The sequence below is a fragment of the Danio aesculapii genome, chromosome 4 (genome assembly GCF_903798145.1).
Source record: "Danio aesculapii chromosome 4, fDanAes4.1, whole genome shotgun sequence".
NCBI classification, from domain to species: Eukaryota; Metazoa; Chordata; class Actinopteri; order Cypriniformes; family Danionidae; genus Danio; species Danio aesculapii.
Window position 1 is genome coordinate 26,167,787 of NC_079438.1, and position 23,912 is coordinate 26,191,698.

General features: G+C 46.3%; 16 non-coding genes across 16 annotated transcripts; 9 read left to right on the plus strand and 7 right to left on the minus strand.

Moving 5' to 3' along the window:
• The first annotated feature begins 6,799 nt into the window (after positions 1-6,799).
• On the plus strand, positions 6,800-6,886 carry trnay-gua (transfer RNA tyrosine (anticodon GUA)). The gene is given in 2 exon segments: positions 6,800-6,836; positions 6,851-6,886. It is a non-coding gene; the product is annotated as a tRNA-Tyr (tRNA).
• Positions 6,887-6,980: 94 nt separating this feature from the next.
• Positions 6,981-7,052, minus strand: trnae-cuc (transfer RNA glutamic acid (anticodon CUC)). Its single transcript has one exon. It is a non-coding gene; the product is annotated as a tRNA-Glu (tRNA).
• A 1,003-nt stretch (positions 7,053-8,055) lies between these two features.
• On the plus strand, positions 8,056-8,128 carry trnar-acg (transfer RNA arginine (anticodon ACG)). Its single transcript has one exon. It is a non-coding gene; the product is annotated as a tRNA-Arg (tRNA).
• Positions 8,129-9,131: 1,003 nt separating this feature from the next.
• Positions 9,132-9,203, minus strand: trnae-cuc (transfer RNA glutamic acid (anticodon CUC)). Its single transcript has one exon. It is a non-coding gene; the product is annotated as a tRNA-Glu (tRNA).
• A 1,359-nt stretch (positions 9,204-10,562) lies between these two features.
• Positions 10,563-10,635, plus strand: trnar-acg (transfer RNA arginine (anticodon ACG)). Its single transcript has one exon. It is a non-coding gene; the product is annotated as a tRNA-Arg (tRNA).
• Positions 10,636-11,636: 1,001 nt separating this feature from the next.
• Positions 11,637-11,708, minus strand: trnae-cuc (transfer RNA glutamic acid (anticodon CUC)). The gene has a single exon. It is a non-coding gene; the product is annotated as a tRNA-Glu (tRNA).
• Positions 11,709-12,357: 649 nt separating this feature from the next.
• On the plus strand, positions 12,358-12,430 carry trnar-acg (transfer RNA arginine (anticodon ACG)). The gene has a single exon. It is a non-coding gene; the product is annotated as a tRNA-Arg (tRNA).
• An 826-nt stretch (positions 12,431-13,256) lies between these two features.
• Positions 13,257-13,343, plus strand: trnay-gua (transfer RNA tyrosine (anticodon GUA)). The gene is given in 2 exon segments: positions 13,257-13,293; positions 13,308-13,343. It is a non-coding gene; the product is annotated as a tRNA-Tyr (tRNA).
• A 93-nt stretch (positions 13,344-13,436) lies between these two features.
• On the minus strand, positions 13,437-13,508 carry trnae-cuc (transfer RNA glutamic acid (anticodon CUC)). The gene has a single exon. It is a non-coding gene; the product is annotated as a tRNA-Glu (tRNA).
• Positions 13,509-15,931: 2,423 nt separating this feature from the next.
• Positions 15,932-16,004, plus strand: trnar-acg (transfer RNA arginine (anticodon ACG)). Its single transcript has one exon. It is a non-coding gene; the product is annotated as a tRNA-Arg (tRNA).
• A 995-nt stretch (positions 16,005-16,999) lies between these two features.
• Positions 17,000-17,071, minus strand: trnae-cuc (transfer RNA glutamic acid (anticodon CUC)). Its single transcript has one exon. It is a non-coding gene; the product is annotated as a tRNA-Glu (tRNA).
• A 2,069-nt stretch (positions 17,072-19,140) lies between these two features.
• trnar-acg (transfer RNA arginine (anticodon ACG)) lies at positions 19,141-19,213 on the plus strand. Its single transcript has one exon. It is a non-coding gene; the product is annotated as a tRNA-Arg (tRNA).
• Positions 19,214-20,040: 827 nt separating this feature from the next.
• Positions 20,041-20,127, plus strand: trnay-gua (transfer RNA tyrosine (anticodon GUA)). The gene is given in 2 exon segments: positions 20,041-20,077; positions 20,092-20,127. It is a non-coding gene; the product is annotated as a tRNA-Tyr (tRNA).
• Positions 20,128-20,221: 94 nt separating this feature from the next.
• Positions 20,222-20,293, minus strand: trnae-cuc (transfer RNA glutamic acid (anticodon CUC)). Its single transcript has one exon. It is a non-coding gene; the product is annotated as a tRNA-Glu (tRNA).
• A 1,004-nt stretch (positions 20,294-21,297) lies between these two features.
• On the plus strand, positions 21,298-21,370 carry trnar-acg (transfer RNA arginine (anticodon ACG)). The gene has a single exon. It is a non-coding gene; the product is annotated as a tRNA-Arg (tRNA).
• A 1,002-nt stretch (positions 21,371-22,372) lies between these two features.
• On the minus strand, positions 22,373-22,444 carry trnae-cuc (transfer RNA glutamic acid (anticodon CUC)). Its single transcript has one exon. It is a non-coding gene; the product is annotated as a tRNA-Glu (tRNA).
• Positions 22,445-23,912: the final 1,468 nt, after the last annotated feature.

The window sequence follows — 23,912 nt, forward strand, 5'->3', positions numbered from 1 at the left end:
CGGTTAGCCCGCAGGACAACTTCCGGTGCAGCACAGCGCTCGCTTTAAGCGGATGGCGCAGGTGAGGATGATAGATAGCACTCGCTGTTTCTAAGAGTTTCCTCGGTTTATCGTGAAGGACGTTAATCGAATCGTGAGACAGAGAGCTGTCACATCAAGCAGCAAAGAAGAGAAGAGGTTCAAATCTACATTTCGAGTTACAGTCATCATTTTGAGGGCGAGTATCATGCTATATATACGAATAGCAATAAAACATTAGCCGTGTCTGTTTCTCACAGTTCATATAGATTTTTATGTTATATTTTAATTACCTGTATAATTTCTATCCATCTGTATATCTATCTATTTACATATTTATGAACAGTTGAGTTATTAACTATAAGTTATAGTTTCCAGGTTTCCTGTAAGGATGGAGTGACAGGAGAGATCAGCATGTTTCAGGTCGATGATGGAGTCAGAGAAGCTACATAGTTGAGTGGGAGGTTATTTATTCTCAGGATGACATGACGATCCAGCTCATCTACAAAGACATCAAATGTTTGAGAAGAAGCTGACCATTTCTTTTCCTTTTTTACTTTTACCTGTCACAATGATTACAGATTTGAACAAAACACTCACACAATTATTTAAAAATTGTTTAATGTTGTATTTTTACACATCGCTGTAAGGGAAATGTTTAACATTGTGTCAAACTTTTATATTTATACTGCAGTGCAAATGTCTAAAGTTATGTTTTTACATTACTGCAGTGCAAATGTTACTTATATTTACATATTTCAGGGTTTCCTTGTTGAAAATGAGTTGGAGGTGGTATCCCATTCATTACATTGTTGTGACTTGAAACAAATGTATTTTGCATTATTCTTGTCTTTTTAAAAGGTTAACATTAAATGTAATTAAATACAACCAGTCCTTGAGCATCACTTGGGTTCTGACGGTAGTTGCCCGCCTGATTTTTGTCAAAAGACAGAGGCAGTACGTTTGATGGAGGTAAGCATTGCATATTTCTCTATGCACAAATACCCTGCTTATTTACACCTGCAGTGCAAGTATCTACAGTTATTTATATTTACATTAGTGCAGAGCAATTGTTCACTCAAATTGTTCTGTAATATATGTTTACATGATTATGTTGAAAATTAATGTTTATTATATTGACAACTTTATATCCTGCAGTGCAGGCAACAACATATAAATTATGTACAGTGTGTACGCTTTAATTTTTACTAATGGGCAGAAGGCAAGCCTTTGTATAAATCTGGTTGGTGCTCGCTGTAATAGAAAGAGATGATGACTCCATCCTGTGTTGCTTCATGCTGAGGATGAGATGCTCAGAGTGGACCCTCAGCCATGCCATGGACGGTATCCCCCTTACAGTTGCCCTTACTCTGGACACGTTACTCTGGATGTAGGATGCAAGTTGTGAACCTAAATCAGATTTAATGCAAGTAGATGTATAAAACAGAAAGAAATATATTAGGTTTTGCATATAAACACTTGTGCTTAACACATTTGTTTCAGTTTATTTTTTCACTATTACATGACACTAGAATGTTTAGTCTGTGTGTGTGTGTATATATATTAACTATACTGCAATTTATTGAAGTTCATGATAGTTAATACTACAGTATGTTGCTGCAATTATTACAGAAAGTAGTAGATACTACAATATTCATTCGTCTTTTTTAAGCTTAGTCCTTTTAAGTACTACAATATATACAGTATAGTACAATTTACTATATTCTGGTTAAAAACGTAATATTTAATATAACATACAATTACAACTTGTTACTTCAGTCTCCTTTCAGTCACTCCACCTCCTCATGGAGACTGTCAGCCTGATACGGTGCATTAATCATCTGCCCTGGGTTGTGGAACTGAACTAAAATGATGTTCCAGATGCTGGGCATCCACTGGCACGGGACCATCATCAATTTAAGTTTAAATCTCCCTCCTTTGCCTTCCTTTGAATGCGTTTAGGTTTCGCCGCTATAAGATTTCAGTGTAGAACGCGCTATGCGGAAGCAGAGTCACTGACTTAAATTCTACCGGACACACGTCAGCAGAGTTCATGCATAGAGTCAATTGTGCATATTGTGCCTGTGATATCCCTCCCTGGTATGCCATAAGCTTGATTTGGTGATATTATGCTTCGCACTACTCTTTTTATTCTATTAGCTAAAATTTTTGTTAAAATCTTATAATCTGTGTTCAAAAGACTTAATGGCCTATAATTTTCCAAGTTTAGCAGACTGCCTTTATTCTTGTAGAGTATGGTGATTACTCCCAAACCTGTTGATTCTGGTATCTCCTTTCTTTCTTCCATATGTTTAAATAATTTCATCAATATCGGTGCTAGTATCTCTTTAAAAGTTTTATAAAACTCATGCGTTAACCCATCTGACCCTGGACTTTTATTCACTTTTGTTTCTTTTATTGCTTGTATTATTTCTTCTATATTTATGTCTCCTTCGCATGTTTCCCTGTCTTCATCACTTAACTTAATGCTTACAGTATTTAAAACTTTGTCCACATATTCCTGTTTTGTACTCTCTATCTTAAAAAGTCTTTCATAAAATAATTGTACTGTTTCTAATATTTCTACATAGTCTGTTATCTTTTCACCATTTTCATTTAGTTCTGTAATGTAATTTTCCTCTGCTTTCTCTTTTCCAAATTTAGAAAGTATTTTGTACACCTCTCCCTTCTAGTACATACTTTGCCCTACTTCTCACTATTGCACCTTCACTTTTTCTGTTTCATACATCTCCATTTCCCCTTTTATCCTCAGAAAGTTTTTTTTTTGTATACTCGGGGTTATTTTCTATTTTCTCTGCTTCTTTCTCTAATTTCTGATGATTTCCATCTCCTTTTTCTCATAAAGTTCCTCTGTTTTGAATATCGCATACTTATTTTTATTTTCTCTTTCAAAACCTCCACCACTCGCATACATTTTCAAATACTGGACTTTCCATTTCATACCTTATACATCTTTCAATGCTCTCCCTATATGCCTCTTCTTTAATAAAGTTGCATTAAGACACCACATCCCCCCACCCCTTGATTCTAAATTTAAATTCAACTTTACCATCATAGCAGCATGATCTCCGATTTCAATAAACTTATAACTTACATTTTCACATACTGCAATATTTCCCTTTTCACTAAACATAAATCTATGCGGCTTTGTTTTAAAACCCCTAATACTAATTGCCTTCTTGAACATTCCCTCCTGAATGGGTTCTCCTCCCTCCAGGCATCCACCATGTTCTCACTTTGCATTAATTCAATTAAGTATCTTCTGGATGCATCTGATTTAAAATTAATGCTTTTAGATACATCAAGCCTTGTGCACCAAACATTAAAATCTCCAACTATTGTGCAATTGCTTGTGCATAGTGGTTTCATTGTTTTAAAAACTTCTTTTCTGTCAGTTTCTATGTTAGGAGCATATAAATTAAGCAATCTAAAGGATTCATTGTAATACATGAAGTCTATTCCCAACAATCTCCCATTACCATCGTTATGTATTTGCTTTACATTATGTATTCCTCCTTTTTTAAGCAAAATCGCCACACTGCATGCTCTCCTGCTTCCATGATTTACATAAATCTCTTCACCCCAGACTTTTTAAATATTTCTCATTATATCATTTGACCAATGTGTTTCTTGCATACAAATTACATCTGTTTTAAACTTTCCAATCACCCTCTCAAACTTTTCCATATCTCTGAGTTCAAACAGGCAATTTTCAACAAGTCGTACATTGCATATAGTATAAAAAAGAGGAAAACCCACATTTAAACTTTGTTCAGTTCTTACTTTTTTGTAGTCTTTTCTTCAGTGCCTTTCATTTTCCTTTTCAGCATCTTGACATTTCCCGCACTCATGTCCATTTCTTCCTCCAGTTGTATCAGTGGTGTCTCTAATATTCTTATCATGAAGTCTCTTCCCCTTTCAGTTTCCTTATGCTCTTTCCCATCTTGGGTAATTTTTTATTGACCTCCTTCCTTATCAGTCCTTCCTCCTTCAATTAATAATTCCTCTTTCTCTTGGGCCATTTGCATCTATTACCTCTTGTACTTCTTCTTCAGACTTTCATTCTACCATTAACTCTCCTTCATTTTGTTCATCTTCTTCATCTTTTTCCTTTTTGTTAATGTCTCCTCCACACTTTCATATAGATCCAGTGAGCTTCCCATGATTTCTTCCTCTGGAATTCTGCATACATACATTGGATTGACCATCTTACATAGCTTGCATTTTCCTTTGTCACATTTTGCACATAATGACCCTGCATGCCGCCATTTATAACATTTAAAGTTAGGGCAATCTCTTACTATGTGGCCTGGTTGAATACAGAGACGGCACACTTTCCCCTGTCTGTCGTGTATGACCCTAAATGTTCTGTTCCTGTCAGCGTCTCAAACTTTGTTGAGTATGGTAGCGATTTCACAGTATCTGTGAACTTAACTTTTACAAACCGTGTTCCATCTGCAATATCCGTTCACGGCCACATTCTCCTTTTGACAGGCGAAGCTGCTCTCACTCCCCATTCATTTAGTTTTTCAATTATTTCCTCATCTTCAATGTGTGTTGGCAGATTTAGAAATGAGACCACCATCTAATTGTTTATTTCCTTCACCATTATCCGGCTGCTTTTTATCTTCAGCCCATCCAGTATTTTTTCTTTCCCTTCCTCTTCATTCATGGTTAATTCATACTCTTTTGGGTTCTTATATCTACAGCCAATTACAACACCACAATCTTCTCTCACTTTCTTCAAAAGCTCCATCATTGTAATTTTATCTTCTCCCACAATTTCAACCAATACTGTTAGCCTTTTCTGAAAAACACGTCTTCCTTGGCCATCATCTCCATCCATGCTCACAATCTGCTCACCTCTTTGTTTTTCCATCTTAATGCTGTTTAGCCTTTGTCTTCAGTCCAGCCCAGTAGACAAAAAACATAAATAAAGATTCCCCAAACAGCAAAAATGCTGAGTGGGGAGTGATATCTCCAAACTGAAAAACTTCTTGATCCTCTTTCGGTCTTCTTTAGGAAAAAGAGAGAAAAAACTAGAAAGAAAAATAACTTTCAAAACAAAGACAGTGTTCTCACACTTCTTCTTCTACCAGTAATCACACTTGCTTCTTTGCTCAATAGCGCCTCAGGCATTGCCAGGGTGGTATGGCCGTGAGCGAGAGCAGCCGTCAAGAGTTGGCTATTTAAAAATAGGCGCGGCACCAGGAGCCGAGCGCAGCTCAGCTTGCCTTGACACAGCACCGACAGAAACAACGCCCTTGTCCCCTCAATAGTTGACCTGTTTTTTTTTTTTTTTTTTCTGCTCTGGGGCACCAACGCTCTTGCTAGGTTAAACCAGCCAATCAGTGTACTCACTTTCCCCCGAATGGAATCATGGAATCTGTTCCAGAGATCAGAGAGGAATTCAGAGTTTTTTTTTTTTGTATTTTGGGAAGTGTATTAGCTGCCAATGAAGAAATTCAAAAAGCTTACAACACCTGGTATTACCAGGTGGTCTCACAACCAAGTAAGATCGGGAATCGAACCTAGACAGCAGCTGTGAGAGCGTCAAATCCTAACCACTAGACCACCAACGAAGGTCCGTAGAATCTTGCCCTCAGCCTAGCTGTGGGCCTCCACGCAAGTATGCTGCAGCTGCTTCTGACAAAAATAAATCTAATGCTTGTAACCTCCTCCGGGAGAGGAGAAAGTCTCAGACCTGGATCACAGGACTGTCACATGCACTTTAAGAGCATCTTATCGACACCACAACTTGCCATAATAACAAAGCACAGCATGTGTTGAATGAACTCCATGTTGACAGAGCCGTGTCCTTATTACAAGCAACAAGCTAACGATGACAAACTAAGCAGGCAGGGCCAGTGGCGCAATGGATAATGCGTCTGACTACGGATCAGAAGATTCTAGGTTCACACTCCTGGCTGGATCGCTTTGGTCATTTTTGCTTTGTTGTCAGCCAGTGCACTGCGGTTGCCTTTCGCCCCCGCTGGAGCTGTTCAGTTCCACTCTGGAGTGAGTCAAAATTTAAGGGGGCCGCCAGCACAGAGCCCATGGGGTGCTCCCCGGTTTCAAAGGCTGCCCCAACTGCTGATTTTTATTAACATCTACTACAGCTACACCAACCGTAAACCCAGCCTACTTGTTGCAAAAGTCCCTACCACTTTGAAGTCACCCAGCACACTTGCAACGTAATCTCTTCCACTTGTAATGTCTCTGAGCTGCAGCAATAGCTAAGTTGCTCTGATAAAACATGCATAAAATAAACTATGGCTTTTAACCTCCTCTTGGAGAGGAGAGAGTCTCCGACCCTGGATCTCAGGTTTTCTATGGAGGGACTAACAGGAATCCTGTAAGAGCATCCCATCCACACAACCTCTTGCCATAAAAACAAAGCAGACTGTGTTGGTGACGGAACTCCAGGTTGACAGAGCCTTGTCCTTGTTTCAAACAATGTTCTAACAAGGTGCTGAGCAGAGTGCCAGTGGCACAAAGGATAACGCTTATGACTATGGATGAGAAGATTCTAGCTTACCGAAACTATGTGAGATCAGAAAGAACTGAAGTTTGTGCAGACTGGCCCTCACAAGTGATATCTCCCATATGGTCTAGCGGTCAGGATTCCTGTTTTTCACCCAGCGGCCCGGCTTGGACTCCCGGTATAGGAAGGCTTGAGCGTTTTTGCTTCTGCCCTTTTTGGCCAGCAGTCGGACTGCAGCAACCTTAAGAGGGTGGGCTTGTGGAAAGCTCTCATAAGCCTTCGATAGCTCAGTTGGTAGAGCGGAGGACTGTAGGTGGGTTGTTGGCAATCCTTAGGTCGCTGGTTCGACTCCGGCTCGAAGGAGATCTTTTGCGCTCAGAGCTGCTTTCATACCTGTGCAGTTCTAAAATATCTTTGTCGCTAGAGCTCAAAGTTCACCATAGAGGTGAAAAGGAAGTTCCCTGACCGGGAATCGAACCCGGGCCGCGGCGGTGAGAGCGCCGAATCCTAACCACTAGACCACCAGGGAAGGCTGGCAGAATTTTGCCCTCAAGCCTAACTGTGGGCCTCCACGCAAGTATGCTGCAGCTGCTCTGTCAAAAATAAATCTAATGCTTGTAACCTCCTCCTGGCGAGGAGAATGTCTCAGACCCTGGATCACAGTTCTTCTAGGGAGGGACTGTCACATGCTCTGTGAGAGCATACTATAGACACACAAACTTACCATAATAACAAAGCACAGCATGTGTTGAATGAACTCCGTGTTGACAGAGCCGTGTCCTTATTACAAGCAACAAGCTAACGATGACAAACTAAGCAGACAGCAACCTTAAGAGGGTGGGCTTGTGGAAAGCTCTCGTAAGCCTTCGGTAGACCACCAGGGAAGGCTGGCAGAAATTGGCCCTCAAGCCTAACTGTGGGCCTCCACGCAAGTATGCCGCAGCTGCTCTGTCAAAAATAAATCTAATGCTTGTAACCTCCTCCTGGCGAGGAGAATGTCTCAGACCCTGGATCACAGTTCTTCTAGGGAGGGACTGTCACATGCTCTGTGAGAGCATACTATAGACACCACAACTTACCATAATAACAAAGCACAGCATGTGTTGAATGAACTCCGTGTTGACAGAGCCGTGTCCTTATTACAAGCAACAAGCTAACGATGACAAACTAAGCAGACAGCAACCTTAAGAGGGTGGGCTTGTGGAAAGCTCTCGTAAGCCTTCGGTAGACCACCAGGGAAGGCTGGCAGAATTTTGCCCTCAAGCCTAACTGTGGGCCTCCGCGCAAGTATGCTGCAGCTGCTCTGTCAAAATAAATCTAATGCTTGTAACCTCCTCCTGGCAAGGAGAATGTCTCAGACCCTGGATCACAGTTCTTCTAGGGAGGGACTGTCACATGCTCTGTGAGAGCATACTATAGACACCACAACTTACCATAATAACAAAGCACAGCATGTGTTGAATGAACTCCGTGTTGACAGAGCCGTGTCCTTATTACAATCAACAAGCTAATGATGACAAGCTAAGCTGAGAGGGCCAGTGGCGCAATGGATAACGCGTCTGACTACGGATCAGAAGATTCTAGGTTCGACTCCTGGCTGGCTCGCTTTGGTGTTTTTGCTTTGCTGTCAGTCAGTGCACTGCGGTCACCTTTCCCCCCGCTGGAGCTGTTCAGTTCCACTCTGGAGTGAATCGAGTTTCTGGGGCCGCCAGCACAGAGCCCGTGGGGTGCTCCCCTGGTTTCAAAGGCTGTCCCAACTGCTGATTTTTCTTAACGTCTACTACAGCTACACCAACCGTAAACCCAGCCAACTTTTTGCAAAAGTCCCTACCACTTTGAAGTCACCCAGCCAACTTGCAGCGTAATCTCTTCCACTTGTAAGTCTCTGAGCTGCAGCAATACCTAAGTGCTCTGATAAAACATGCATAAAATAAAGTATGGCTTTTACCCTCCTCTTGGAGAGGAGAGAGTCTCCGACCCTGGATCTCAGGTCTTCTATGGAGGGACTGTCAGGAATCCTGTAAGAGCATCCCATCCACACAACCTCTTGCCATAAAAACAAAGCAGACTGTGTGGTGACGGAACTCCAGGTTGACAGAGCCTTGTCCTTGTTTCAAACAATGTTCTAACAAGGTGCTGAACAGAGTGCCAGTGGCACAAAGGATAACGCTTATGACTATGGATGAGAAGATTCTAGCTTACGGAAACCATGAGACTATATGAGATCAGAAAGAACTGAAGTTTGTGCAGACCTGGCCCTCACAAGTGATATCTCCCATATGGTCTAGCGGTCAGGATTCCTGGTTTTCACCCAGCGGCCCGGCTTGGACTCCCGGTATAGAAAGGCTTGAGCGTTTTTGCTTCTGCCCTTTTTGGCCAGCAGTCGGACTGTAGCAACCTTAAGAGGGTCGGCTTGTGGAAAGCTCTCATAAGCCTTCGATAGCTCCGTTGGTAGAGAGGAGGACTGTAGGTGGGTTGTTGGCAATCCTTAGGTCGCTGGTTCGGCTCGAAGGAGATCTTTTGCGCTCAGAGCTGCTTTCATACCTGTGCAGTTCGAAAATGTCTTTGTCGCTAGAGCTCAAAGTTCACCATAGAGATGAAAAGGAAGTTCCCTGACCGGGAATCGAACCCGGGCCGCGGCGGTGAGAGCGCCGAATCCTGACCACTAGACCACCAGGGAAGGCTGGCGGAATTTTGCCCTCAAGCCTAACTGTGGGCCTCCACGCAAGTATGCCGCATCTGCTCTGTCAAAAATAAATCTAATGCTTGTAACCTCCTCCTGGCGAGGAGAATGTCTCAGACCCTGGATCACAGTTCTTCTAGGTAGGGACTGTCACATGCTCTGTGAGAGCATACTATCGACACCACAACTTGCCATAATAACAAAGCACAGCATGTGTTGAATGAACTCCGTGTTTGACAGAGCCGTGTCCTTATTACAAGCAACAAGCTAACGATGACAAACTAAGCAGACAGCAACCTTAAGAGGGTGGGCTTGTGGAAAGCTCTCGTAAGCCTTCGGTAGACCACCAGGGAAGGCTGGCAGAATTTTGCCCTCAAGCCTAACTGTGGGCCTCCGCGCAAGTATGCTGCAGCTGCTCTGTCAAAAATAAATCTAATGCTTGTAACCTCCTCCTGGCGAGGAGAATGTCTCAGACCCTGGATCACAGTTCTTCTAGGGAGGGACTGTCACATGCTCTGTGAGAGCATACTATAGACACAACAACTTACCATAATAACAAAGCACAGCATGTGTTGAATGAACTCCGTGTTGACAGAGCCGTGTCCTTATTACAAGCAACAAGCTAACGATGACAAACTAAGCAGACAGCAACCTTAAGAGGGTGGGCTTGTGGAAAGCTCTCGTAAGCCTTCGGTAGACCACCAGGGAAGGCTGGCAGAAATTGGCCCTCAAGCCTAACTGTGGGCCTCCACGCAAGTATGCCGCAGCTGCTCTGTCAAAAATAATCTAATGCTTGTAACCTCCTCCTGGCGAGGAGAATGTCTCAGACCCTGGATCACAGTTCTTCTAGGGAGGGACTGTCACATGCTCTGTGAGAGCATACTATAGACACCACAACTTACCATAATAACAAAGCACAGCATGTGTTGAATGAACTCCGTGTTGACAGAGCCGTGTCCTTATTACAAGCAACAAGCTAACGATGACAAACTAAGCAGACAGCAACCTTAAGAGGGTGGGCTTGTGGAAAGCTCTCGTAAGCCTTCGGTAGACCACCAGGGAAGGCTGGCAGAATTTTGCCCTCAAGCCTAACTGTGGGCCTCCGCGCAAGTATGCTGCAGCTGCTCTGTCAAAAATAAATCTAATGCTTGTAACCTCCTCCTGGCAAGGAGAATGTCTCAGACCCTGGATCACAGTTCTTCTAGGGAGGGACTGTCACATGCTCTGTGAGAGCATACTATAGACACCACAACTTACCATAATAACAAAGCACAGCATGTGTTGAATGAACTCCGTGTTGACAGAGCCGTGTCCTTATTACAATCAACAAGCTAATGATGACAAGCTAAGCTGAGAGGGCCAGTGGCGCAATGGATAACGCGTCTGACTACGGATCAGAAGATTCTAGGTTCGACTCCTGGCTGGCTCGCTTTGGTGTTTTTGCTTTGCTGTCAGTCAGTGCACTGCGGTCACCTTTCCCCCCGCTGGAGCTGTTCAGTTCCACTCTGGAGTGAATCGAGTTTCTGGGGCCGCCAGCACAGAGCCCGTGGGGTGCTCCCCTGGTTTCAAAGGCTGTCCCAACTGCTGATTTTTCTTAACGTCTACTACAGCTACACCAACCGTAAACCCAGCCAACTTTTTGCAAAAGTCCCTACCACTTTGAAGTCACCCAGCCAACTTGCAGCGTAATCTCTTCCTCTTGTAAGTCTCTGAGCTGCAGCAATACCTAAGTGCTCTGATAAAACATGCATAAAATAAAGTATGGCTTTTACCCTCCTCTTGGAGAGGAGAGAGTCTCCGACCCTGGATCTCAGGTCTTCTATGGAGGGACTGTCAGGAATCCTGTAAGAGCATCCCATCCACACAACCTCTTGCCATAAAAACAAAGCAGACTGTGTGGTGACGGAACTCCAGGTTGACAGAGCCTTGTCCTTGTTTCAAACAATGTTCTAACAAGGTGCTGAACAGAGTGCCAGTGGCACAAAGGATAACGCTTATGACTATGGATGAGAAGATTCTAGCTTACGGAAACCATGAGACTATATGAGATCAGAAAGAACTGAAGTTTGTGCAGACCGGCCCTCACAAGTGATATCTCCCATATGGTCTAGCGGTCAGGATTCCTGGTTTCACCCAGCGGCCCGGCTTGGACTCCCGGTATAGAAAGGCTTGAGCGTTTTTGCTTCTGCCCTTTTTGGCCAGCAGTCGGACTGTAGCAACCTTAAGAGGGTCGGCTTGTGGAAAGCTCTCATAAGCCTTCGATAGCTCCGTTGGTAGAGAGGAGGACTGTAGGTGGGTTGTTGGCAATCCTTAGGTCGCTGGTTCGGCTCGAAGGAGATCTTTTGCGCTCAGAGCTGCTTTCATACCTGTGCAGTTCGAAAATGTCTTTGTCGCTAGAGCTCAAAGTTCACCATAGAGATGAAAAGGAAGTTCCCTGACCGGGAATCGAACCCGGGCCGCGGCGGTGAGAGCGCCGAATCCTGACCACTAGACCACCAGGGAAGGCTGGCGGAATTTTGCCCTCAAGCCTAACTGTGGGCCTCCACGCAAGTATGCCGCATCTGCTCTGTCAAAAATAAATCTAATGCTTGTAACCTCCTCCTGGCGAGGAGAATGTCTCAGACCCTGGATAACAGTTCTTCTAGGTAGGGACTGTCACATGCTCTGTGAGAGCATACTATCGACACCACAACTTGCCATAATAACAAAGCACAGCATGTGTTGAATGAACTCCGTGTTGACAGAGCCGTGTCCTTATTACAAGCAACAAGCTAACGATGACAAACTAAGCAGACAGCAACCTTAAGAGGGTGGGCTTGTGGAAAGCTCTCGTAAGCCTTCGGTAGACCACCAGGGAAGGCTGGCAGAATTTTGCCCTCAAGCCTAACTGTGGGCCTCCGCGCAAGTATGCTGCAGCTGCTCTGTCAAAAATAAATCTAATGCTTGTAACCTCCTCCTGGCGAGGAGAATGTCTCAGACCCTGGATCACAGTTCTTCTAGGGAGGGACTGTCACATGCTCTGTGAGAGCATACTATAGACACCACAACTTACCATAATAACAAAGCACAGCATGTGTTGAATGAACTCCGTGTTGACAGAGCCGTGTCCTTATTACAATCAACAAGCTAATGATGACAAGCTAAGCTGAGAGGGCCAGTGGCGCAATGGATAACGCGTCTGACTACGGATCAGAAGATTCTAGGTTCGACTCCTGGCTGGCTCGCTTTGGTGTTTTTGCTTTGCTGTCAGTCAGTGCACTGCGGTCACCTTTCCCCCCGCTGGAGCTGTTCAGTTCCGCTCTGGAGTGAATCGAGTTTCTGGGGCCGCCAGCACAGAGCCCGTGGGGTGCTCCCCTGGTTTCAAAGGCTGTCCCAACTGCTGATTTTCTTAACGTCTACTACAGCTACACCAACCGTAAACCCAGCCAACTTTTTGCAAAAGTCCCTACCACTTTGAAGTCACCCAGCCAACTTGCAGCGTAATCTCTTCCACTTGTAAGTCTCTGAGCTGCAGCAATACCTAAGTGCTCTGATAAAACATGCATAAAATAAAGTATGGCTTTTACCCTCCTCTTGGAGAGGAGAGAGTCTCCGACCCTGGATCTCAGGTCTTCTATGGAGGGACTGTCAGGAATCCTGTAAGAGCATCCCATCCACACAACCTCTTGCCATAAAAACAAAGCAGACTGTGTGGTGACGGAACTCCAGGTTGACAGAGCCTTGTCCTTGTTTCAAACAATGTTCTAACAAGGTGCTGAACAGAGTGCCAGTGGCACAAAGGATAACGCTTATGACTATGGATGAGAAGATTCTAGCTTACGGAAACCATGAGACTATATGAGATCAGAAAGAACTGAAGTTTGTGCAGACCGGCCCTCACAAGTGATATCTCCCATATGGTCTAGCGGTCAGGATTCCTGGTTTTCACCCAGCGGCCCGGCTTGGACTCCCGGTATAGGAAGGCTTGAGCGTTTTTGCTTCTGCCCTTTTTGGCCAGCAGTCGGACTGTAGCAACCTTAAGAGGGTCGGCTTGTGGAAAGCTCTCATAAGCCTTCGATAGCTCCGTTGGTAGAGCGGAGGACTGTAGGTGGGTTGTTGGCAATCCTTAGGTCGCTGGTTCGACTCCGGCTCGAAGGAGATCTTTTGCGCTCAGAGCTGCTTTCATACCTGTGCAGTTCAAAATGTCTTTGTCGCTAGAGCTCAAAGTTCACCATAGAGATGAAAAGGAAGTTCCCTGACCGGGAATCGAACCCGGGCCGCGGCGGTGAGAGCGCCGAATCCTGACCACTAGACCACCAGGGAAGGCTGGCAGGAATTTTGCCCTCAAGCCTAACTGTGGGCCTCCACGCAAGTATGCCGCATCTGCTCTGTCAAAAATAAATCTAATGCTTGTAACCTCCTCCTGGCGAGGAGAATGTCTCAGACCCTGGATCACAGTTCTTCTAGGTAGGGACTGTCACATGCTCTGTGAGAGCATACTATCGACACCACAACTTGCCATAATAACAAAGCACAGCATGTGTTGAATGAACTCCGTGTTGACAGAGCCGTGTCCTTATTACAAGCAACAAGCTAACGATGACAAACTAAGCAGACAGCAACCTTAAGAGGGTGGGCTTGTGGAAAGCTCTCGTAAGCCTTCGGTAGACCACCAGGGAAGGCTGGCAGAATTTTGCCCTCAAGCCTAACTGTGGGCCTCCACGCAAGTATGCTGCAGCTGCTCTGTCAAAAATAAATCTAATGCTTGTAACCTCCTCCTGGCGAGGAGAAAGTCTCAGACCCTGGATCACAGTTTTTCTAGGGAGGGACTGTCACATGCTCTGTGAGAGCATACTATCGACACCACAACTTGCCATAATGACAAAGCACAGCATGTGTTGAATGAACTCCGTGTTGACAGAGCCGTGTCCTTATTACAAGCAACAAGCTAACGATGACAAACTAAGCAGACAGCAACCTTAAGAGGGTGGGCTTGTGGAAAGCTCTCGTAAGCCTTCGGTAGACCACCAGGGAAGGCTGGCAGAATTTTGCCCTCAAGCCTCACTGTGGGCCTCCACGCAAGTATGCTGCAGCTTCTCTGTTAAAAATAAATCTAATGCTTGTATCCTCCTCCTGGCGAGGAGAAAGTCTAAGACCCTGGTTCACAGTTCTTCTAGGGAGGGACTGTCACATGCTCTGTGAGAGCATCCCATCGACACCACAACTTGCCATAATAACAAAGCACAGCATGTGTTGAATGAACTCCGTGTTGACAGAGTCTTGTCCTTATTACAAGCAACAAGCTAATGATGACAAACTAAGCAGACAGCAACCTTAAGAGGGTGGGCTTGTGGAAAGCTCTCGTAAGCCTTCGGTAGACCACCAGGGAAGGCTGGCAGAATTTTGCCCTCAAGCCTAACTGTGGGCCTCCACGCAAGTATGCTGCAGCTGCTCTGTCAAAAATAAATCTAATGCTTGTAACCTCCTCCTGGCGAGGAGAATGTCTCAGACCCTGGATCACAGTTCTTCTAGGGAGGGACTGTCACATGCTCTGTGAGAGCATACTATAGACACCACAACTTACCATAATAACGAAGCACAGCATGTGTTGAATGAACTCCGTGTTGACAGAGCCGTGTCCTTATTACAAGCAACAAGCTAACGATGACAAACTAAGCAGACAGCAACCTTAAGAGGGTGGGCTTGTGGAAAGCTCTCGTAAGCCTTCGGTAGACCACCAGGGAAGGCTGGCAGAATTTTGCCCTCAAGCCTAACTGTGGGCCTCCACGCAAGTATGCTGCAGCTTCTCTGTTAAAAATAAATCTAATGCTTGTGACCTCCTCCTGGCGAGGAGAAAGTCTAAGACACTGGTTCACAGTTCTTATAGGGAGGGACTGTCACATGCTCTGTGAGAGCATCCTATCGACACCACAACTTGCCATAATAACAAAGCACAGCATGTGTTGAATGAACTCCGTGTTGACAGAGCCGTGTCCTTATTACAAGCAACAAGCTAACGATGACAAACTAAGCAGACAGCAACCTTAAGAGGGTGGGCTTGTGGAAAGCTCTCGTAAGCCTTCGGTAGACCACCAGGGAAGGCTGGCAGAATTTTGCCCTCAAGCCTAACTGTGGGCCTCCACGCAAGTATGCCGCAGCTGCTCTGTCAAAAATAAATCTAATGCTTGTAACCTCCTCCTGGCGAGGAGAATGTCTCAGACCCTGGATCACAGTTCTTCTAGGGAGGGACTGTCACATGCTCTGTGAGAGCATACTATAGACACCACAACTTACCATAATAACAAAGCACAGCATGTGTTGAATGAACTCCGTGTTGACAGAGCCGTGTCCTTATTACAAGCAACAAGCTAACGATGACAAACTAAGCAGACAGCAACTTAAGAGGGTGGGCTTGTGGAAAGCTCTCGTAAGCCTTCGGTAGACCACCAGGGAAGGCTGGCAGAATTTTGCCCTCAAGCCTAACTGTGGGCCTCCGCGCAAGTATGCTGCAGCTGCTCTGTCAAAAATAAATCTAATGCTTGTAACCTCCTCCTGGCGAGGAGAATGTCTCAGACCCTGGATCACAGTTCTTCTAGGGAGGGACTGTCACATGCTCTGTGAGAGCATACTATAGACACCACAACTTGCTATAATAACAAAGCACAGCATGTGTGAATGAACTCCGTGTTGACAGAGCCGTGTCCTTATTACAATCAACAAGCTAATGATGACAAGCTAAGCTGAGAGGGCCAGTGGCGCAATGGATAACGCGTCTGACTACGGATCAGAAGATTCTAGGTTCGACTCCTGGCTGGCTCGCTTTGGTGTTTTTGCTTTGCTGTCAGTCAGTGCACTGCGGTCACCTTTCCCCCCGCTGGAGCTGTTCAGTTCCACTCTGGAGTGAATCGAGTTTCTGGGGCCGCCAGCACAGAGCCCGTGGGGTGCTCCCCTGGTTTCAAAGGCTGTCCCAACTGCTGATTTTCTTAAAGTCTACTACAGCTACACCAACCGTAAACCCAGCCAACTTTTGCAAAAGTCCCTACCACTTTGAAGTCACCCAGCCAACTTGCAGCGTAATCTCTTCCTCTTGTAAGTCTCTGAGCTGCAGCAATACCTAAGTGCTCTGATAAAACATGCATAAAATAAAGTATGGCTTTTACCCTCCTCTTGGAGAGGAGAGAGTCTCCAACCCTGGATGTCAGGTCTTCTATGGAGGGACTGTCAGGAATCCTGTAAGAGCATCCCATCCACACAACCTCTTGCCATAAAAACAAAGCAGACTGTGTGGTGACGGAACTCCAGGTTGACAGAGCCTTGTCCTTGTTTCAAACAATGTTCTAACAAGGTGCTGAACAGAGTGCCAGTGGCACAAAGGATAACGCTTATGACTATGGATGAGAAGATTCTAGCTTACGGAAACCATGAGACTATATGAGATCAGAAAGAACTGAAGTTTGTGCAGACTGGCCCTCACAAGTGATATCTCCCATATGGTCTAGCGGTCAGGATTCCTGGTTTTCACCCAGCGGCCCGGCTTGGACTCCCGGTATAGGAAGGCTTGAGCGTTTTTGCTTCTGCCCTTTTTGGCCAGCAGTCGGACTGCAGCAACCTTAAGAGGGTCGGCTTGTGGAAAGCTCTCATAAACCTTCGATAGCTCAGTTGGTAGAGCGGAGGACTGGAGGTGGGTTGTTGGCAAACCTTAGGTCGCTGGCTCGAAGGAGATCTTTTGCGCTCAGAGCTGCTTTCATACCTGTGCAGTTCGAAAATATCTTTGTCGCTAGAGCTCAAAGTTCACCATAGAGGTGAAAAGGAAGTTCCCTGACCGGGAATCGAACCCGGGCCGCGGCGGTGAGAGCGCCAAATCCTAACCACTAGACCACCAGGGAAGGCTGGCAGAATTTTGCCCTCACGCCTAACTGTGGGCCTCCACGCAAGTATGCCGCAGCTGCTCTGTCAAAAATAAATCTAATGCTTGTAACCTCCTCCTGGCGAGGAGAATGTCTCAGACCCTGGATCACAGTTCTTCTAGGGAGGGACTGTCACATGCTCTGTGAGAGCATACTATAGACACCACAACTTACCATAATAACAAAGCACAGCATGTGTTGAATGAACTCCGTGTTGACAGAGCCGTGTCCTTATTACAAGCAACAAGCTAACGATGACAAACTAAGCAGACAGCAACCTTAAGAGGGTGGGCTTGTGGAAAGCTCTCGTAAGCCTTCGGTAGACCACCAGGGAAGGCTGGCAGAATTTTGCCCTCAAGCCTAACTGTGGGCCTCCACGCAAGTATGCTGCAGCTTCTCTGTTAAAAATAAATCTAATGCTTGTAACCTCCTCCTGGCGAGGAGAAAGTCTAAGACCCTGGTTCACAGTTCTTCTAGGGAGGGACTGTCACATGCTCTGTGAGAGCATCCTATCGACACCACAACTTGCCATAATAACAAAGCACAGCATGTGTTGAATGAACTCCGTGTTGACAGAGCCTTGTCCTTATTACAAGCAACAAGCTAATGGTGACAAACTAAGCAGACAGCAACCTTAAGAGGGTGGGCTTGTGGAAAGCTCTCGTAAGCCTTCGGTAGACCACCAGGGAAGGCTGGCAGAATTTTGCCCTCAAGCCTAACTGTGGGCCTCCACGCAAGTATGCTGCAGCTGCTCTGTTAAAAATAAATCTAATGCTTGTAACCTCCTCCTGGCGAGGAGAAAGTCTCAGACCCTGGATCACAGTTCTTCTAGGGAGGGACTGTCACATGCTCTGTGAGAGCATACTATCGACACCACAACTTGCCATAATAACAAAGCACAGCATATGTTGAATGAACTCCGTGTTGACAGAGCCGTGTCCTTATTACAAGCAACAAGCTAACAATGACAAACTAAGCAGACAGCAACCTTAAGAGGGTGGGCTTGTGGAAAGCTCTCGTAAGCCTTCGGTAGACCACCAGGGAAGGCTGGCAGAATTTTGCCCTCAAGCCTAACTGTGGGCCTCCACGCAAGTATGCTGCAGCTGCTCTGTCAAAAATAAATCTAATGCTTGTAACCTCCTCCTGGCGAGGAGAAAGTCTCAGACCCTGGATCACAGTTCTTCTAGGGAGGGACTGTCACATGCTCTGTGAGAGCATACTATTGACACCACAACTTGCCATAATGACAAAGCACAGCATGTGTTGAATGAACTCCGTGTTGACAGAGCCGTGTCCTTATTACAAGCAACAAGCTAACGATGACAAACTAAGCAGACAGCAACCTTAAGAGGGTGGGCTTGTGGAAAGCTCTCGTAAGCCTTCGGTAGACCACCAGGGAAGGCTGGCAGAATTTTGCCCTCAAGCCTAACTGTGGGCCTCCACGCAAGTATGCTGCAGCTTCTCTGTTAAAAATAAATCTAATGCTTGTAACCTCCTCCTGGCGAGGAGAAAGTCTAAGACCCTGATTCACAGTTCTTCTAGGGAGGGACTGTCACATGCTCTGTGAGAGCATCCTATCGACACCACAACTTGCCATAATAACAAAGCACAGCATGTGTTGAATGAACTCCGTGTTGACAGAGCCTTGTCCTTATTACAAGCAACAAGCTAATGATGACAAACTAAGCAGACAGCAACCTTAAGAGGGTGGGCTTGTGGAAAGCTCTCGTAAGCCTTCGGTAGACCACCTGGGAAGGCTGGCAGAATTTTGCCCTCAAGCCTAACTGTGGGCCTCCACGCAAGTATGCTGCAGCTGCTCTGTTAAAAATAAATCTAATGCTTGTAACCTCCTCCTGGCGAGGAGAAAGTCTCAGACCCTGGATCACAGTTCTTCTAGGGAGGGACTGTCACATGCTCTGTGAGAGCATACTATCGACACCACAACTTGCCATAATAACAAAGCACAGCATATGTTGAATGAACTCCGTGTTGACAGAGCCGTGTCCTTATTACAAGCAACAAGCTAACGATGACAAGCTAAGCTGAGAGGGCCAGTGGCGCAATGGATAACGCGTCTGACTACGGATCAGAAGATTCTAGGTTCGACTCCTGGCTGGCTCGCTTTGGTGTTTTTGCTTTGCTGTCAGTCAGTGCACTGCGGTCGCCTTTCCCCCCGCTGGAGCTGTTCAGTTCCACTCTGGAGTGAATCGAGTTTCTGGGGCCGCCAGCACAGAGCCCGTGGGGTGCTCCCCTGGTTTCAAAGGCTGTCCCAACTGCTGATTTTTCTTAACGTCTACTACAGCTACACCAACCGTAAACCCAGCCAACTTTTTGCAAAAGTCCCTACCACTTTGAAGTCACCCAGCCAACTTGCAGCGTAATCTCTTCCTCTTGTAAGTCTCTGAGCTGCAGCAATACCTAAGTGCTCTGATAAAACATGCATAAAATAAAGTATGGCTTTTACCCTCCTCTTGGAGAGGAGAGAGTCTCCGACCCTGGATCTCAGATCTTCTATGGAGGGACTGTCAGGAATCCTGTAAGAGCATCCCATCCACACAACCTCTTGCCATAAAAACAAAGCAGACTGTGTGGTGACGGAACTCCAGGTTGACAGCGCCTTGTCCTTGTTTCAAACAATGTTCTAACAAGGTGCTGAACAGAGTGCCAGTGGCACAAAGGATAACGCTTATGACTATGGATGAGAAGATTCTAGCTTACGGAAATCATGAGACTATATGAGATCAGAAAGAACTGAAGTTTGTGCAGACTGGCCCTCACAAGTGATATCTCCCATATGGTCTAGCGGTCAGGATTCCTGGTTTTCACCCAGCGGCCCGGCTTGGACTCCCGGTATAGGAAGGCTTGAGCGTTTTTGCTTCTGCCCTTTTTGGCCAGCAGTCGGACTGTAGCATCCTTAAGAGGGTCGGCTTGTGGAAAGCTCTCATAAGCCTTCGATAGCTCAGTTGGTAGAGCGGAGGACTGTAGGTGGGTTGTTGGCAATCCTTAGGTCGCTGGTTCGACTCCGGCTCGAAGGAGATCTTTTGCGCTCAGAGCTGCTTTCATACCTGTGCAGTTCGAAAATATCTTTGTCGCTAGAGCTCAAAGTTCACCATAGAGATGAAAAGGAAGTTCCCTGACCGGGAATCGAACCCGGGCCACGGCGGTGAGAGCGCCGAATCCTAACCACTAGACCACCGGGGAAGGCTGGCAGAATTTTGCCCTCAAGCCTAACTGTGGGCCTCCACACAAGTATGCCGCAGCTGCTCTGTCAAAAATAAATCTAATGCTTGTAACCTCCTCCTGGCGAGGAGAATGTCTCAGACCCTGGATCACAGTTCTTCTAGGGAGGGACTGTCACATGCTCTGTGAGAGCATACTATCGACACCACAACTTGCTATAATAACAAAGCACAGCATGTGTTGAATGAACTCTGTGTTGACAGAGCCGTGTCCTTATTACAAGCAACAAGCTAACGTTGACAAACTAAGCAGACAGCAACCTTAAGAGGGTGGGCTTGTGGAAAGCTCTCGTAAGCCTTCGGTAGACCACCAGGGAAGGCTGGCAGAATTTTGCCCTCAAGCCTAACTGTGGGCCTCCACGCAAGTATGCTGCAGCTGCTCTGTCAAAAATAAATCTAATGCTTGTAACCTCCTCCTGGCGAGGAGAAAGTCTCAGACCCTGGATCACAGTTCTTCTAGGGAGGGACTGTCACATGCTCTGTGAGAGCATACTATAGACACCACAACTTACCATAATAACAAAGCACAGCATGTGTTGAATGAACTCCGTGTTGACAGAGCCGTGTCCTTATTACAAGCAACAAGCTAACGATGACAAACTAAGCAGACAGCAACCTTAAGAGGGTGGGCTTGTGGAAAGCTCTCGTAAGCCTTCGGTAGACCACCAGGGAAGGCTGGCAGAATTTTGCCCTCAAGCCTAACTGTGGGCCTCCGCGCAAGTATGCTGCAGCTGCTCTGTTAAAAATAAATCTAATGCTTGTAACCTCCTCCTGGCGAGGAGAAAGTCTCAGACCCTGGATCACAGTTCTTCTAGGGAGGGACTGTCACATGCTCTGTGAGAGCATACTATCGACACCACAACTTGCCATAATAACAAAGCACAGCATGTGTTGAATGAACTCCGTGTTGACAGAGCCGTGTCCTTATTACAAGCAAGAAGCTAACGATGACAAGCTAAGCTGACAGGGCCAGTGGCGCAATGGATAACGCGTCTGACTACGGATCAGAAGTTTCTAGGTTTGACTCCTGGCTGGCTCGCTTTGGTGTTTTTGCTTTGCTGTCAGTCAGTGCACGGCGGTCGCCTTTCCCCCCGCTGGAGCTGTTCAGTTTCACTCTGGAGTGAATCGAGTTTCTGGGGCCGCCAGCACAGAGCCCGTGGGGTGCTCCCCTGGTTTCAAAGGCTGTCCCAACTGCTGATTTTTATTAACGTCTACTACAGCTACACCAACCGTATACCCAGCCTACTTGTTGCAAAAGTCCATACCACTTTGAAGTCACCCAGCCAACTTGCAGCGTAATCTCTTCCTCTTGTAAGTCTCTGAGCTGCAGCAATACCTAAGTGCTTTGATAAAACATGCATAAAAGAAACTATGGCTTTTAACCTCCTCTTGGAGAGGAGAGAGTCTCCGACCCTGGATCTCAGGTCTTCTATGGAGGGACTGTCAGGAATCCTGTAAGAGCATCCCATCCACACAACCTCTTGCCATAAAAACAAAGCAGAATGTGTGGTGACGGAACTCCAGGTTGACAGAGCCTTGTCCTTGTTTCAAACAATGTTCTAACAAGGTGCTGAACAGAGTGCCAGTGGCACAAAGGATAACGCTTATGACTATGGATCAGAAGATTCTAGCTTACGGAAACCATGAGACTATATGAGATCAGAAAGAACTGAAGTTTGTGCAGACCGGCCCTCACAAGTGATATCTCCCATATGGTCTAGCGGTCAGGATTCCTGGTTTTCACCCAGCGGCCCGGCTTGGACTCCCGGTATAGGAAGGCTTGAGCGTTTTTGCTTCTGCCCTTTTTGGCCAGCAGTCGGACTGTAGCAACCTTAAGAGGGTCGGCTTGTGGAAAGCTCTCATAAGCCTTCGATAGCTCCGTTGGTAGAGAGGAGGACTGTAGGTGGGTTGTTGGCAATCCTTAGGTCGCTGGTTCGGCTCGAAGGAGATCTTTTGCGCTCAGAGCTGCTTTCATACCTGTGCAGTTCGAAAATGTCTTTGTCGCTAGAGCTCAAAGTTCACCATAGAGATGAAAAGGAAGTTCCCTGACCGGGAATCGAACCCGGGCCGCGGCGGTGAGAGCGCCGAATCCTGACCACTAGACCACCAGGGAAGGCTGGCGGAATTTTGCCCTCAAGCCTAACTGTGGGCCTCCACGCAAGTATGCCGCATCTGCTCTGTCAAAAATAAATCTAATGCTTGTAACCTCCTCCTGGCGAGGAGAATGTCTCAGACCCTGGATCACAGTTCTTCTAGGTAGGGACTGTCACATGCTCTGTGAGAGCATACTATCGACACCACAACTTGCCATAATAACAAAGCACAGCATGTGTTGAATGAACTCCGTGTTGACAGAGCCGTGTCCTTATTACAAGCAACAAGCTAACGATGACAAACTAAGCAGACAGCAACCTTAAGAGGGTGGGCTTGTGGAAAGCTCTCGTAAGCCTTCGGTAGACCACCAGGGAAGGCTGGCAGAATTTTGCCCTCAAGCCTAACTGTGGGCCTCCGCGCAAGTATGCTGCAGCTGCTCTGTCAAAAATAAATCTAATGCTTGTAACCTCCTCCTGGCGAGGAGAATGTCTCAGACCCTGGATCACAGTTCTTCTAGGGAGGGACTGTCACATGCTCTGTGAGAGCATACTATAGACACCACAACTTACCATAATAACAAAGCACAGCATGTGTTGAATGAACTCCGTGTTGACAGAGCCGTGTCCTTATTACAAGCAACAAGCTAACGATGACAAACTAAGCAGAGAGCAACCTTAAGAGGGTGGGCTTGTGGAAAGCTCTCGTAAGCCTTCGGTAGACCACCAGGGGAGGCTGGCAGAATTTTGCCCTCAAGCCTAACTGTGGGCCTCCACGCAAGTATGCTGCAGCTTCTCTGTTAAAAATAAATCTAATGCTTGTAACCTCCTCCTGGCGAGGAGAAAGTCTCAAACCCTGGATCACAGTTCTTCTAGGGAGGGACTGTCACATGCTCTGTGAGAGCATACTATCGACACCACAACTTGCCATAATAACAAAGCACAGCATGTGTTGAATGAACTCTGTGTTGACAGAGCCGTGTCCTTATTACAACCAACAAGCTAACGATGACAACCTAAGCAGACAGGGCCAGTGGTGCAATGGATAATGTGTCTGACTACGGATCAGAAGATTCTAGGTTCGACTCCTGGCTGGCTCTCTTTGGTCTTTTTGCTTTGCTGTCAGTCAGTGCACGGCGGTCGCCTTTCCCCCCGCTGGAGCTGTTCAGTTTCACTCTGGAGTGAATCGAGTTTCTGGGGCCGCCAGCACAGAGCCCGTGGGGTGCTCCCCTGGTTTCAAAGGCTGTCCCAACTGCTGATTTTTATTAACGTCTACTACAGCTACACCAATCGTATACCCAGCCTACTTGTTGCAAAAGTCCATACCACTTTGAAGTCACCCAGCCAACTTGCAGCGTAATCTCTTCCTCTTGTAAGTCTCTGAGCTGCAGCAATACCTAAGTGCTTTGATAAAACATGCATAAAAGAAACTATGGCTTTTAACCTCCTCTTGGAGAGGAGAGAGTCTCCGACCCTGGATCTCAGGTCTTC